Genomic DNA, 15942 nt, shown 5'->3' with positions numbered 1-15942 from the left:
TGAATAGTAGGGTGAGCTGCTTAGTCATTTGCTTGGTGAGGGGTGGATAAAGAGCCTTGCCCTGCTGGGCAGTCAAGTGTCTGGGTATATTAGTACTTGCTATTAGGTCTGAGCAAGTACTGGACTGTAGGATGATTTTTGAGTGCTTAGGTTGAGAGTTAGACTAGTTTCAAGTGAAAAACTGAAGAGGATACTTAGTGGAGCAGGGAATAATTTAACCCTAGCTGCCCGGCGTACAAAACCATGCAAACACGTTTTTTAAACTACTAACTTCTGGGCTGGAACCACTCCTCCAGGAACAGATGGCTGCTGAACGTTCCCCTCTCTCATAGGTGAACAGAGAAACTTCCCTCTATCCAAGTAAGGTATGGGCAACTCAGAAACTTGTAACACATCCCTGAATTTAGCATTAGCCTGAAACCTGGACTATACTACCTTAGAAAGGCGGGAAACAATGTTTATTTGAAAAGTTAAGGCAAAAACAGTAAAAAGTACACTTAAAACAGCTTTAAATGACTACAAGCGATCAGAAAAGGCTATCGCACTTTAGTGTGTAGCCTACAACAGTTAAACAATTTATTTAAACAAAAAACAACTTTTTAAAAGTGCAGGCAGTCAAATAAGTACAATATGTGAAAAAAAAGAAGCTTTTAAATCACAGTAAGTGCTGGAAAATCAGCGTTTAGGCATAAAACAGTTAAGTACAGCAAGAAAATACAGAAAATTGATACTCAATCACTCCAAAGTCTCTCTTTTAAGCTAGAAGGCTTGTATCAGTTTAAGGCTTTCTAGTGCTTTCCAGTAGGTTAGTTGCTGGAAAGATGGGAAACAAGCGCAGATGTGGCCTTTTAAACCAGAATGTTGAAAGAGATGGACAACTTCCCGAATGATCAATAAACTACAATTCCTGGGCCAAGAACCACTCCTCTTGTGGTAGACAGGCTATATATATATGTATGCGTTTGTGTATATATATATATATATATATATATATATATATATATAGATATATATAGATATATATATATTTATTTATGTATATGTGTGTGTGTGTGTATATATCTATATCTATATATATATATATATATATATATATATATATGTATGTATATATATGGGGATTCACTTCAGAAGCTCGAAATACTAAAATCTCGAATTTGAGTATCTCAAGCCCAAGAAGTCTAATCCAAAAAACAAGGAAAAGTAAAAATCGCAAAATTCAAAACCTCTGATACCAGAAGTTTACACACACACACACACACACACACACACACACACACACACACACCATTCACCACACAAACACACACAATCACTCTACTACATGAAAGCAGAGGGGCAAGCACCCCTGCACCCCCATGTAAGGCTGCACTCCCCCACTTAAATATTCTCACTCCGAGGTCACACTACATACAAACACACACAAAACACCAGCACACAAGGTACTATCTCTTTGCACACACACATCACAGCAGGAAAACACAGTGACACACACCACACCCATCCCCTTAACACACACACACACTTACCTGAATACATGACCATAGTGGAACTTTAGAAGTGCGAAATTCAAAACCTCCGATATTTGAGGTTTTGCGTATCTAAACTTTTGGTATTATGTGGATTTGGCTTCTTGGGCTCAAAATACTGAAATTTGACATTTCAGTATTTCGAGCTTCTGAAGGGAACCCATATACCAAATTTCCGTATTTCGAAATCATAAAGTCGAAAACTCAAAATTGCGAAAGTGCATAATCGCGAATTCGCGGTTATGGCTTATGGTACGTGGCGTGCAGTGTTGGGAGTGTATCATGTATAGATGTAGGTGCAATTGAAGGTAAGTGAGTGTTTTGTAAGTGTTTTTTTGTGGGTGTTTTGAGTGTGCCTGAATGCGTGTAAATGTTGACTGTGTTGATGTATGTACACGTGTGATGTTTGTGTGTGTGAGGGACTGTGAAATGTGTGAGTGTGTATTTTTTTTGTGTCTGTGCGATCTCGGAGTTAGTATATATAAGTAGGGGGGTGTGGGGGGTGCATGTAATGTAGGTTTGTTTGTGTTTTTGTGTCTGTTTGTGTTTGTTTGTTGTAGTGTGGTTTGGACGATGTTTGCGTTGTATGGTGTGTATGTGTTCGTGATTGTGTGTTTTGCAATTGTGTGCTGTTGGGATTATGGACGTTCGAGTTTATGATTTTGAAATATTGAAATTCAGTATTTCATTATTTCGAAATTATAAAGTGAATCCCTATGTATGTAGGTATATATATATATATATATATATATATATATATATATATATATACACACACGTATGTTTGTATTCATCATTGTGCACTAAACTTGTATCCATACTTAAAGTATTTTGTATTAAATTTGAAAAATCACTCTATTTGTAATATTTTTTGTATTCTCATCCATTAATGCCTTTAGTTGTTTTATTGTGTTAGATAATACATCACTATTCTTCATAGCAGGGTCATTTTCTTTGTCAGTAAAAAAACAAGGCTGCGTTATATTCTATGTCTGATCTAACTATTGATTTTACAGTGGACAGTATGTGTGTTTACAGTGGACAGCGTGCGTGTGTGTATGTTTGTGTGTGTGTGTGTGTGTGTGTGTGTGTGTGTGTGTGTGTGTGTGGTATGGAAGAACACCCCTGCAGAACTAGCCACCTGGCAGTGTGAACACTGGAGCTAGGTATTTGTCACTGCTGAAGTGACACCCCGACTCCATGTGCAAAAATGAGAAAAAGGGGTTGTAGATGGATGGATGAAGTATGATATGTGCTGATCCAGTAACAGTGTCACTCACTGTTAAATTCTTGGTCTCAGAAAGCTTCCTTACTTTAGATGAAACATCATGATCAGAATTAGGATTGTTATCTCTATGTATCTTTTTCACTGATTTTTGTTAAATCTGCTGTATAGTAGGGTTTAATGATGAGTACTGCTGGAAAGTTGTTGATAGAACACCACTGGCTTCATTCTGTGAGGTGTTCCTGAAATGCTGCTCTAAATTATACTATATTCTTTGTGCTCATTTCATGTTGCAGTCATTGTCATGCCTATTTATAAGTATCTTATTTTTGGTTTTAACCAACAGTAGTGAATATGAACAGCAAGCGTTCCAACCATAATTCTCAACTGTCCAGATTTTCACAGAATGTCCATAATTTTGCCTCATATGTTTGGTCTCTTCCTCACAAAACTTGTGGTCTTCTGGCAAATCACTGAGGTTGAATGCACTAATAAGTAATGACATACATTTCAGTGTCATACTCACTATCTTTTCAGAAAATGCATGCTAATACAAATCCTGTTATTGTAATAAATTTCTAAGTTTATAAGAGCTGTATTTAAAATCTGTCCCTATTTTTAGTCTTTGCCTTGCCCCCTGTTATTTCAGGCTTTTTGTCCAGACTTCTTTTGCTAAGATATTGAGAGGTATGGCCCCACCGGGCTATATTAGATCTTCAAAATCTTTCATTGACTGCTTATTCATTGACCCGTATCCATCGAAATTAAGTGCGGCAAACATCGAAAGTTTTTACAGGTCAAGTGACCAGTTGGCCATTACGCCACCAAAACAGAAATCCTACTAAATTAAACCCACCCAAGTGGGAGGCTTCACCCCCACACCTTTCAGTGTGGGGGTTGCACCGTCCAGCCCCCAGCTATATATACCAAGTCCTAGATCGCACTACCGTGGGGAAAAGTGCAAAGTTGTGGTGCTGGCCAGTTGGTTACATACCCTTTAAAAACTTTCGATGTTCGCTGAAGTTAGTTTCGATGGATAGGAGTTGATGTATAAGTTGTAAATGAAAGAAAATTTCGATGCTCTAATATAAACTCGGCCCTAAAATAAACCCTTGTAGTATGTCACATGTGATGGTTGAACTGATAATTTAAGCCCGAAAAGAATGTCACCTTTTCTGATGGGGATTATAGGGGGACTAGACCCAGATCCATTGTAAAGAAATCTAAAAACGATTATAGTAGCACATCAGGGGAGGAATCCTCCATTACGGAAACAGAGCATGGGCTCACTCAGGGGTCCCCAACACATAAGAAACAAAAAAATGCTGACCACCCTTTAGGCCTTGGAAACATAGAGGTGGGAGAAAACATCATAAACGTGGAAAATTTGGAACCACTGTTACAAATGATAATTCCCAAGTAGTGTAATGCTCAAATGTACTCAACATTTCCTCTGTAACACTATCTGAAACTGCTGTTAAACTATTAAGCAAGGGATTAACATATGTTTTTGGTTTTTATGTTTATGAAGACAGTATTGTGAAAGATGTCTTGTTATTTTGTAGACTGTTGAATTTAAAATTATACTTTGGTCAACAGGGTGACTCTCAAATATCTACTGATTTTCATTTCAAAAAATCTACTTTTCAGCCCCCTATGGACAAATATGTATCCATCTTTCAACAATCAGTTTTAAAAGATCTACACTTTCATGGTTATGAATCCCTGATGTTGCGTCACAACCTGTCTGGAGTGGAACAACAAGCCCTTAGGGAACTAAAAAATAATCATGATATAGTCATTATTCCTGCCGACAAAGGAAGGAGCAGTTGTAGTTATGGATATGGATTATTACTTATCAGAGGTCCATAGACAGCTACAGAATGGGATACACCTACATGCCAATGCCTCTTGACCCAACCAAACGATTCAAAAAGGAGATTGATTCCTTTTTGAAGTCGGCAGCTGAGGAAGGTATTATTAGTATATCGGTTCTTAAACATTTTATAGTTAAGGATCCCCAGAAACGGACATTATATCTGTTACCTAAAATTCATAAAAACTTGCAAAAACCACCTGGAAGACCAATAGTTTCTGGTATGGGGTCACTTACGGAATCTTTATCAGGATTCCTTACTAAATATCTACAGCCCCTTCTGACTATGGTCAGATCCAGGATTAAGGACACAACATAATTTCTGAGGATCCTAAGTGATACTCAGAACCAGATTGGATAATGTCTACATTGAATGTCACGGGGTTATATACTAATATTCCACATTGGGCTGGGCTGGAGGCTTTAGAATATTGGCTTAACAAAGCAGATATTTATCCACCAGGATTTACCACTGTACTTATTTGTATGGCAGAGCATGTTCTAACTAAAAATGTGTTTTATTTCCAACAAGAATGTTACTGGCAAGTCCGTGGCACAGCTATGGGAGCATCCTTTGCCCCCATATATGTAGATCTGTTTATGGGCTATTTTGAGGAATTCCTTATATATGATATATCACAAAATATTTTTCAGGGGTAGATGGATATTTGGCGGAGGTACCTGGACGACTGTTGGATGGTCTGGTGGGCAGACACGAAATATCTTTTGGAATTTGTCCAATACCTCAATGAAAATAAGTGGGGTATTGTATTTACGCTCAATATGCATTACCAAGAAATTAATTTTCTTGATGTTAAAATCTGTAGAAATCAAGACCACACTCTGTCGACCCAGGTCTTCTGCAAATATCCAGAGTATAACAGCCTTTTACAGGCAACCAGCTTACACCCTGATCATATTATAAGGAACATTCCAAAGTCACAATTTCTACTTATTAAAAGAATCTGCTGTTCCAGTGCTGATTATGAACATCATAAGACTGACTTAATACATAGATTTAGAGCTAGGGACTACAAACCAGGAACTATCCTTTCAGCCAGCAGTTGGGCTAGTGCACAAGACAGGTCAGAATTATTGCAATATAAAAGAAAAAAATCTACTTCAGTGTATAGTATCCGATTATTTACTACCTTTGGCAGGAACATTAATGCCTTCTTTTGGCTAATCAGGAACTATCTAGTCTCCTTACGGATTTATGTGAGTTTTCCTATCGCAGGGGACGTACACTGGGGTATCACTTTAATCACTATAAATCAAAGGGTGGTAATCACTCTTTGGAACAGTTGACTATTACAGGGGACTTGCTGGTTGGGTCATTTTCTTGTGGACATTGCTCCTTTTGTAGATATATACCTAAGTCTAAGGAGTTATCTAGTAAAAATACCCAAATGGAACACAAGATCAGGCATTTTGCAAATTGTGGAACAGACTGGGTGGTCTATTTGGCCACATGTTCCTGTTCATCTTTTTATGTTAGACAAACGTCTACACCTTTTAGAATAAGAATGTCTGAACTTCTAAGTGACATTTGCAACAAACGAATGACGAATGCTCTCTACAAACATGTATGTGATCACAATTCAGCAATATTCCATTTTTGTATTATTGATAAGATAGTGGGTGATAGAGTGAATAAGTTAGGATGGCACAGTATTTTGAATGACAAAGAAAGGATGTGGATCATTAGGCTAGGAGCTCTTTTTTCTCCTGGTTTAAATGATCATTTATAATCAATACATAAAATATTAAATTACTACTATATATGAGAATGTTCATTCATATACTAATAGAGGTATTTCCAGTTTTTATTATTACTGACTTCTTGATACTACTGTCTCTTTAATTACTTAATTGGGGCATTGTGTTCGATGTATATAAAGAATGACATATGATGATAATGGTATTCACTGATGAAGGCAAGACTGCCGAAACCGGTTTGAATTTGTAATAAACTCAGATGTTCATCGTGTTACACTACTGCAGTCATTACACTTGGGTTATCCTGCCATCAGGCAGTTCCCCAGTCGGCCTGAGTTCCAAAGTCTTGGTCCGGCATCGGTTGCTGTCGCCTCCTCCCTGACGTCAGTGCGACAGGGGTATATTAGATGCAGCCGATGCCATTTTCTTCAGTCTTTCTTGCCGCGCGGTGCCCGAAGCAAAAGCAGTTCGCAAGTGCCGGTCGGCCATCTCCTGAGATTTTCATTCCGAATCCAGAACCGAAGTCTTCTACAAAGCTAAGTACCCCGTTGGGGAAACTTTTTCTTGCCTCAGACCGATGTCAGTAAAAGTTAATAACGGTGTTTCTTGTGGGAAGCAAATACCTCATAGGATTTCCATTCCTGTTGTATCCCATGCATAGGCCCCAGACCACGACGTCACTGGTTGTCAGTTTTGTGCTAGGTTTAACAAGCGCACTATTAAACGTCGGTTTGATTTTGCCCGACATTATTTTGGTAGAAATTTCAATTATACCATGCCGTCGGAACTTCCGACGACCAGAATACGTAAAAAGCGCAAAGACAAGGATAGGCATCTAAGGCCCAAAACTGACGACGAAGCCTCTTCTAGGCCAGTCGCCGGTTCTCCATGTTGCAGCGAGATGCCTTTGCAGCCCGTGACGACCGCTTCTGTAGAACCACAGGCCGCCTCTGGCTCCCACGTGGAGATGGCTGGGCCTTTAGACACTCAAGTTATTCAGCCTATCGAAACTAACCCTTCAGAGGGATCCGGAGTAGCTGAGCTACCCGCAGCTTCAGAGGGTGTTTTCAGACCTACTCAGTTAAGCATTAAACCCTCTGCTAAGTCTAAGCCTCCTTTAAAAGCAAAGAAACAAATACAGCATTCTCCTGGACAGGCCTCCATGCCTAAGAAACAAATGCTCAAAATGGCCGAAGACCTAATCACTCTGATCAGGGGGTCCCTTCCCCCTCCTGATAAAAGGCCTAGACAGGATGCAGACTATGACTCATCCGACCAGGTCTCCATCTCTTCAGATTTTTCCTCAGACCTAGGATATTCTTTACCCCCTTATGAGGATTCTGATGCTGAGGAGTCAATCCCATCAGCCTCTCCTCCAGAGGACTACTCCTTTGGGGAAACCTTACATACCATAAGGGAGCATTTCCACTGGGAAGGCCAGGATTACTCAGAATCCAAGAAAAGGCTCAGAGACTTCCTTTTATTACCTCAACACAGACCCCTTGCTATTCCACCAGTGTTAGATATTGTGGATGATGTGTATACTGAATCCAGCTTAAATCCTGCTTCCTTACCTCCAGCCCCAGTTAAACCTGACAGATACTACAGAGTCCCTGACTCTCACAAATTTCTGTATAAAAGCCCTGTTGCTGACCCTGAAACTATTTCTCAGGGACCTAAAGGGGTTAAGGCCTCATCAGCCAAGAATCCAGTTCCCTGTGACAGAGATTCCAGAGCATTAGACAGATGGGGAAAGAAAGTATATACGTCTGCAACTTTAGCAATGAGAGCCTTAAATTGCCAGTTTCACATGCTAAAATATCAGCAATTTTTGATGCCTCAGTTGAAACAAAAAATGCTTCCAGATTCAGATCCTCCTAATTTTAAAGAAATGCAGGATTTATTGCATGCAGCTGAACAAGTGGGAAAACATACTTTGCAATGTGGTGTTGATTCTTTTAGAGACCTCCTGTAGAGCAGCAGTTACAGGCTCTGTCATTAGAAGACATGCTTGGTTAAAAGAACATACGTTACCAGATCATGTTAAAGCAAAATTATTGGATGCACCTTTGCAGCAGGATGTGTTATTTGGAGTTAAGGCAGAAGAGGTATTAAAGAAAATGGAGGATAAGGCAAAATCTATGCAAACGGTGAAGGATTTCTTACAGGTTCAGCCTCCTCGATTTAGCAGAAATTGGCCAACTAAGAATTGGTCCTTTCCAGTTACAGACAGACCTCAAAGGAGCAGATATAGACGTCCAAGAGGTAGAGGTCAATCACAAATTCCTTACAGGCCTCGACAATGGGTTGCATCAGGCCAGAAAGTAGGGGAAGACAGGCTCCAACCATATAAAAAGCAGCCCCAGTGACTTCCCACTACAGCTTCCAAACAATTCTCTCTTGGCAGCCCCTTGGGTGGAAAACTGGCACTTTTCTATCACAATTGGCATATGATCACCAAAGACAAATGGGTTCTCAACAGTGTATCTCAAGGTTACAGGTTCCACTTTCACACTCTGCCAAGGTTAAAAGGAATGCAAAATCTGCCACCAAATCAATAGGAAGAGGCTCAAAAACAAATTACAGCACTCATGGATATGAGAGCTATTCAAAAGGTACCACCACAGGAGCAAGGACAAAGATTTTACTTAAGACTCTTTCTGGTTCCCAGAAAGGACAAAGCCTGGAGGCCCATTCTGGATCTTTCTTCTCTAAACACTTACCTGGATGTTCCGAAATTCAAAATGTTGACACTACAGCAGCTTCTTCCCATGCTGCGCAAGAAAGCTTGGCTTGTGACCTTGGACCTCAAGGAGGCATACCTGCATGTCCCTATCAGACAAAACTGCAGAAGATACCTCGGATTCATAGCTGGTTCAATGCACTATCAATTCTCTGCACTGCCCTTTGGCTTATCCACTGCGCCCAGGGTCTTCACAAAGTGCCTGGCACTAGTAATTGCATTTTGCAGACAGAAAGGAATTCAGATTTATACGTACCTGGACGACTGCCTGATTCAAGCAGAGAGCAAGGACATTCTTTTAAAGCATCTGGCGTTTGTAAAAAATTTATTAAGTTGCTTGGGGTACACAGTAAACGAAAAGAAATCAAAACTAGTGCCCTCACAAGAGATAATATTCCTGGAGGCAAGCTTGAACACAACGGCCCAGATGGCTTATCTCATGCCAGACAAACAAGGACAACTGACTCAATACTTTCAATTGATGGCAACAAAGACCCAACTCCCTGCAAGAAAAAATTCTGCAGGCCTTTGGTTACATGGCATCTTGCGTACTACTAATTCCATATGCCAGACTGCATATGAGGAAACTACAATGGTACCTAAAGAATGTATGGTCTCAACACTGTCAAAGTTTGGAAACAGTTATACCACTAATTCCTTGCCTTCAACAGGAGTTTTGATGGTGGGTTCAAGCTTGTCACCTCAACAAGGGACAGCCTTTTAATCAACCCATAGCCAGGCAAACACTGACAACAGATGCATTGGATTACGCCTGGGGAGCACACATGGCAGGCAGATGTATTCAGGGCAAGTGGCCCGCGGAACAAAGGCATCTTCACATCAATCAAAAAGAGATGCTAGCTGTACAAAATGCCCTTATAGCTTTCAAGGACCTGCTGCATCCAGGACAACTACTACTAAAGACAGACAACACCACAATTATGTGGTACATAAACAAGCAAGGGGGCACTCACTCCTACCCCCTCTGCAGACAAGCCATGACCTTGTGGAACACAGCTCTACTCTATCAAGTTCATCTGCAAGCACAATTCCTGCCAGGAGAGAAAAACACACTGGCAGTCAACTTAAGCAGAAACATCATGGATCCCCATGAATGGGAATTGAATCCACAAATATTCAGAATGATAACACAGAAATGGTGGAGCCCAGACATAGATCTGTTTGCATCTCCAATGAACTGCCAGCTACAGAAATTCTGCACAAGGAGTTACCATCCACAAGCATGGAAAGTGGATGCCCACTCATTCAGCTGGAAAAACCTACAAGTATATGCTTTCCCACCACTGCTTCTCCTTCCAAAGGTACTCATAAAAGCCAGGCAAGAAGAGCCAAAGATGATCCTGATTGCACCAGACTGGCCACGCCAGCAGTGGTACCCAATCTTAAAGAACTTAGCACAAGGACCACCCTGGATTTTGCCTCAAATCCCACATCTGCTGACTCAGCACAACAATCAGATACTTCACAGCCAGCTAATGACCTTAAACCTAGCTGCATGGAAGATTCCTTAGCAAAGCAAGCAATGCCTGTCTCCAAAGCTGTTATGGATGTCATTCTGGAGGCCAGAAGGCCTAGTACCAGGAAAGCCTATTCGGATAAATGGAAGAGATTCTGTGCCTGGAACCAGGCTCACAGCCTTGACCCTCTTGTCCCAAACATTCCTCAGATACTACGATATTTAACTGAGATGTTGGACAAAGGCCTCTCCTCATCTATCAAGATCCACGCCACTACCATCTCTGCCCTTTACAACACGGATCCACCAATTTTTCTCTAATCCTTTGCTAAGGCAGTACCTCAGAGGGGCTAAAAACATAACACCGCCCTGTAGAGCACCTACTCCAACTTGGGACCTCAACTTTGTTTTGGAAAAATTAACTTTACCTCCTTTTGAGCCAGCTAACACAGCAGAATTACGATATATCTCTTGGAAAACTGCTCTGCTCCTGGCAGTAACATCACCACGAAGAGTTTCAGAATTACAGGCACTAATGGCAGTGGAATCTTTCCTCATTTTCCACCAGGACAGATGTCTTTAAGAACTAACCCTACGTTTATGCCAAAGGTGGTATCTAGTGTGGCTCTAAACCAAACTATTCACTTGCCAACTTTTTATCCAAAACCACAGAATAAAGGGGAGAGACTACTGCATTCTTTGGACATTCACAGGCAGTTACGCTTCTACCTGGACAAAACCAAAGCTTTCAGAAAATCTGAGCAATTATTGGTAGCATATGCTGCAGGAGCACAGGGAAAAGCCATTTCAAAACAGACTATTTCAAAATGGATAGGACATTGCATACGTTTCTGCTATACACACCATGGGAAACCTGTACCTAGCAGCATTAGATCTCACTCCACCAGGGCAACAGCCACTTCAACTGCCTACCTCAGAGGAGTACCTACCAAGGATATTTTGGAAGCAGCAACTTGGAGTTCTGTGCATACCTTCACCAAGCATTACCATCTGCCTCTATACTCTAAATCCAGAGCTGGCTTCGCCACTGCAGTGCTGCAGGGCCTTTTAGCCACCCCTAATGCCTTATAGAACCAGCCACCCTACCTCAGCTTTGGGATTCTACCCAAGTGTAATGACTGCAGCAGTGTAACATGATGAACATAGTACAGTTTTGTACCTACCATAAATGTAGATGTTCGAGTGCATGCACTGCTGCAGTCCAGGTTACCCTCCCTCCTTCCCCTCTTACTTGCTGATACATACCTATGCCCTCTATCCTTTACTACCTATGGGGAGTATTTGCTGGTAGCTGAAAGTTGTTGTTTGCTTTTCTTATGTATGTTTTATTAGCAATTTGAATTGCCTACCTATTTGGGGGCACCTGACATCTGGGGCAAGAAAAACTGAAGAAAATGGTGTCAGCTGCATCTTATTATACCCCTGTCGCACTGACGTCAGGGAGGAGGCGGCAGCAACCGATGCCGGACCAAGACTTTGGAACTCAGGCCGACTGGGGAACCGCCTGATGGCAGGATAACCCAAGTGTAATGACTGAAGCAGTGTATACACTCGAACATCTACATTTATGGTAGGTACAAAACTGTACTGTATCACTCTTGGTGCTGGCCTCTTTTTTGGATTTGAACTTATAATTTATCCATTAACATCTGTTTCTTCTGTCAATTAAGTATCCACTTTACAAATTTGTCATTATTATTTTTTACAAGGCTGTCTGTACACCAGAATGAGAAATAGTACTGAATGTTTTGGCTTGATCTAGGTACATAGTCAGATAATTAAATGGTGTGTAGTTCCTTGTGTATAGGTCTAACTATAGCCTGTTTCTGTGCGTCAGGGATATGTTGCATGATGAATAGCAATAGTGAAGGCTTAGTTGTGTTTTGTGTAATCTTTTTTTAAGAGTACTGCTATGTGTTCTCAAACCAGTTAACTGTGCAGAGTATTTTAGTGGGTGTAACAAGGGTATCATCCTTACATTTTTTAAGTGTCCCAGTGTTGTACAGTTGGGGCGTGTGTATGTTAAAAGGTGAATTTGAAGGTGTACATGTTGATAATACAGTAAGCATGATTATTTTATGTCACTGTGATTATATTTGTTTGCAGACATATGAATAGTTTTCAGACATTTTTTGACTGGGTTGAGTGTTATTTTTCATATTGTAAACCTTTCCAGGTCTGAAAGACTTAAGAATGGAGGCAAAACTGTACTCCTCCCTTTTTGTTGATTGTATGTTTATGCAAGCAGCACATAGGTTTCATACTGTTGTTCTCACATGTAGTGCTTTGGGCCATCATTACTCTGTTCATATGGCCATGTTCATTTATTGACATTTGTGGATACTGTTGGTCATTTATGATTCCACTGGTAAGAACTAACAAGAACCAGAATGCATATGTGCTAGCTTTAAAGTGTTTTTTAGTGTCACATACAAAAGATGTGTGTACTGTCCAGCTCTGCAGGATTTGTGACTAGATGTGCCATTGCCACTGGCCTTCATTGCATTCCTGTATGCTTTTTGCCATCAGGGTGCTGTCTGCTAGTAGTAGCTGGCCTAATACAAGAAAGTGTCAGATACCTAGTGCAGCAGTGTTATACTCATTTTTTGATTTTAAGTTTGTGCCTACACTTACCTTACCATCATTGATGTAAGGGTTGCCCAGTCCCTCCTATTCACCTGTATTAATAAAATGTCACACTTACAAATGTCAAGTCCACCCTTATCCTGTCCCTAAAATAAAGAAAACCATCCCACATTTTCATTGCATTAAAAACATGTAGTACTGGGAGTGCTGTGAGTACACTCAGAATTCAGGAAAAAGACAAACATGTTAATCACCTTAATAATGTAGGAAAGGTACTTAAATGTTAGTGAGCACATTCCAGCACTGTTATGTGCTAATCTCATTCTAGAACATAAAATACAGCCCCACTGGAAAGCTCAAACAGTTTTAAAAGCTATATTATACAGTGACTGGCCATTAATTTTCAAAAATGAGCACACTGCTTGGTCTGCACAACCAGCGTGCCCATTGTAAATCGAGCATATACCAAAGAGGAAAGTCCTGTCACCCAGACTTTCTTCTATTGATATGATATGATTTTTCAGTTTTCTTGAGCTAAGATGACAAAAGGTATGGAATTCACAATCTCGACAGTTTACAGGTACACGAGAGACAGGACAGAAATGCAAGGAAAATCAGGCACGTTTCTTTAGTTTTGCGTAATGTGCCTTATACCTGTAAACTGTATGGATTGCGAATTTCATGCTGCTAGTTGAAGAGATGGCAAGATTCTGAGACGTGCAAGGCACTGGCGCTGACTGCCTGGATTATGTATTACTAACCCTTGAAATGAGCTAGAGCTGAGCGCAAGGCCATATTGGAAGTTCATCTTCCGGAAATATTGGTAAATTGAGAATTTCACAGACTTCCTAGGTTCAAGTATGTTATTTAGTTTGCATAGGGTTTACTTTCCTCCTTTTTCATGTTTAAGGGACTAAAAAAAAAAAAAAATTTTAAAGAAGCAACAGAGATCTTCCTTTCTCCATAGCTTTCTTGCAAAAGCATGGATGTACTCTGTAAGTGTGGGAACGTAAGTCCCATATGCATGCTCAGTACATCAGGAAAACCCCAGGATACTGGTGAAAAACCGTGGAAGAACAGCACGGTGCCCTTGTACAAGGAAATTATTTAAGAAAAATGACTAATTTATTTCTTAAATAATGTCATTGTTTAAAAGCAATAACCCAAAGCTGGGTGTTGATAATGCTGGATTTACCCACACCCAGCTGTGGATCATTGTTATGTTACACTTCAGGCTGCCACACTTACTTATGAATGTCAGCATAAGGTATATTACGACTTTTTAAGCTGTTCCAGAATCATATGCACTTTGTGTTTATCTGCTGTATGTGAGTTAGTGCTATGTATATTACATGTTTAAGAACCGCAAAACAATTTATGCTTCTGCAGTTTTTTCCTATTTTTCTGTATTTGTTGTAATACGTTGGAGTAACTACAGCTCTGTTACTATAAAGATTTTTGTAGCAGCAATAAGTGTGTTACATCCTTCAAAGCTGTAAAATTCTTTACTGTTGTACACTTTTTCTTCTCTTTCTCTCCTTCTCTCTCTGTCTCTCTCTCTCAGTAGCTGCTCATATGTGGCACACAGGTTAGCTCCATGCAGTACAAAAAATTATCAGGTATTTCTAGTTATAACCAGTTATTATTATGTTCTGGAAATGGATGTCAGGATTCACCATAAGAGTTTCACCTCACTCCATTCTTGAGTGAATTTCTTGACATCTGTTTCTTGATCATTCAGTATGATTATGATTAGAGACCTGAGCATAATCCTTTATATTATTTAGGGCCACCCTAAACCATCAGATGCACTCAGGGATGCCTAGTCCCCCATATCTGTTCTTACAGGTTTGGCCGTAAGGGAGTTGTTCTGTCCTCCTTGGGTAAACACTACTTGGATTGGACACTGGTGAGTGTTCACCTTCTAAGTGGTAGTCTGGATCTATTGTCACTGATCTCTGACTTTTGACTTTTTGTTGGTTATGACATAAAACTTGGGAGACCCATTTGGGGTTGCATGGCTAGGCTTATAAAGGCCCTAGTGGCCATTAGTGTACACCTAAGAACCCATCAACAGTTACTTGTTAAAAGTCAGTGTGTATTTCTATGCACAGTACACCCCCATATTCTTTGTATTATAGTGCCGCAAAGCTTCTGAATGTGGGAGATGATGGCAGTCCTTTAACTCCATATTTATTTTGAAGTTAAATGGATTTCTAGACCTGGCTTCGGATATATGGGTGGCATTTTATTTTATTTGTTAAAAGCTTCTGACTTACAGCTGCAGGGTTCATGGTTTAGTTCTGATCTCGATTCGGGTTGTTGTTCAGTTTGTACATCGGGTTGTTGTGCAGTTTGTACATCCTCTTGTGCCTTGTACTTGAGCTCCAGTTTAATTTTGCTTCCGTAAAACATATTGATCAGTCATTTGGCTTCTGTAAACTCTCTGTTTATATTGCAGTTATCTTTGCTCTTTTGGTGCTGTTTAAGGCTGAAAATGCTCAGCAGTGAGCCATTTTACTTATAGTTAACAAATAAAGAAATTAAAATGTAATTAAATTATTAGCGGAGTATATGAGCAATTTTAAGAAATCTCATCTAGCCTGAAAATTCCTTGTAACACAGGTCATATGTAAGGCAAGAATGTGTGGTAGTTTAGTCTGTGAAAAGCATGGTGCCTCAGTGGTTGGGGCAGCATGATTACTCATGTTTAAGATCTCTGCCTCACAGCTTTGGGGTTCATTGTTCATTCTTGATCTGCAGTCA

At 40.2% G+C, this 15942-nt stretch overlaps 1 protein-coding gene across 20 annotated transcripts in view; it reads left to right on the top strand.

Annotated features, from left to right (window-relative positions):
* The window catches only part of MBNL2 (muscleblind like splicing regulator 2), a 1807613-nt gene that overhangs the window by 727930 nt on the left and 1063741 nt on the right, over positions 1-15942 (top strand). The window lies entirely within an intron of this gene.

The sequence above is a fragment of the Protopterus annectens genome, chromosome 5.part1, assembly GCF_019279795.1.
Source record: "Protopterus annectens isolate FY-2018-M chromosome 5.part1, PAN1.0, whole genome shotgun sequence".
Lineage (NCBI taxonomy): Eukaryota > Metazoa > Chordata > Ceratodontiformes > Protopteridae > Protopterus > Protopterus annectens.
This window is presented reverse-complemented; position numbering and strand designations above follow the sequence as displayed.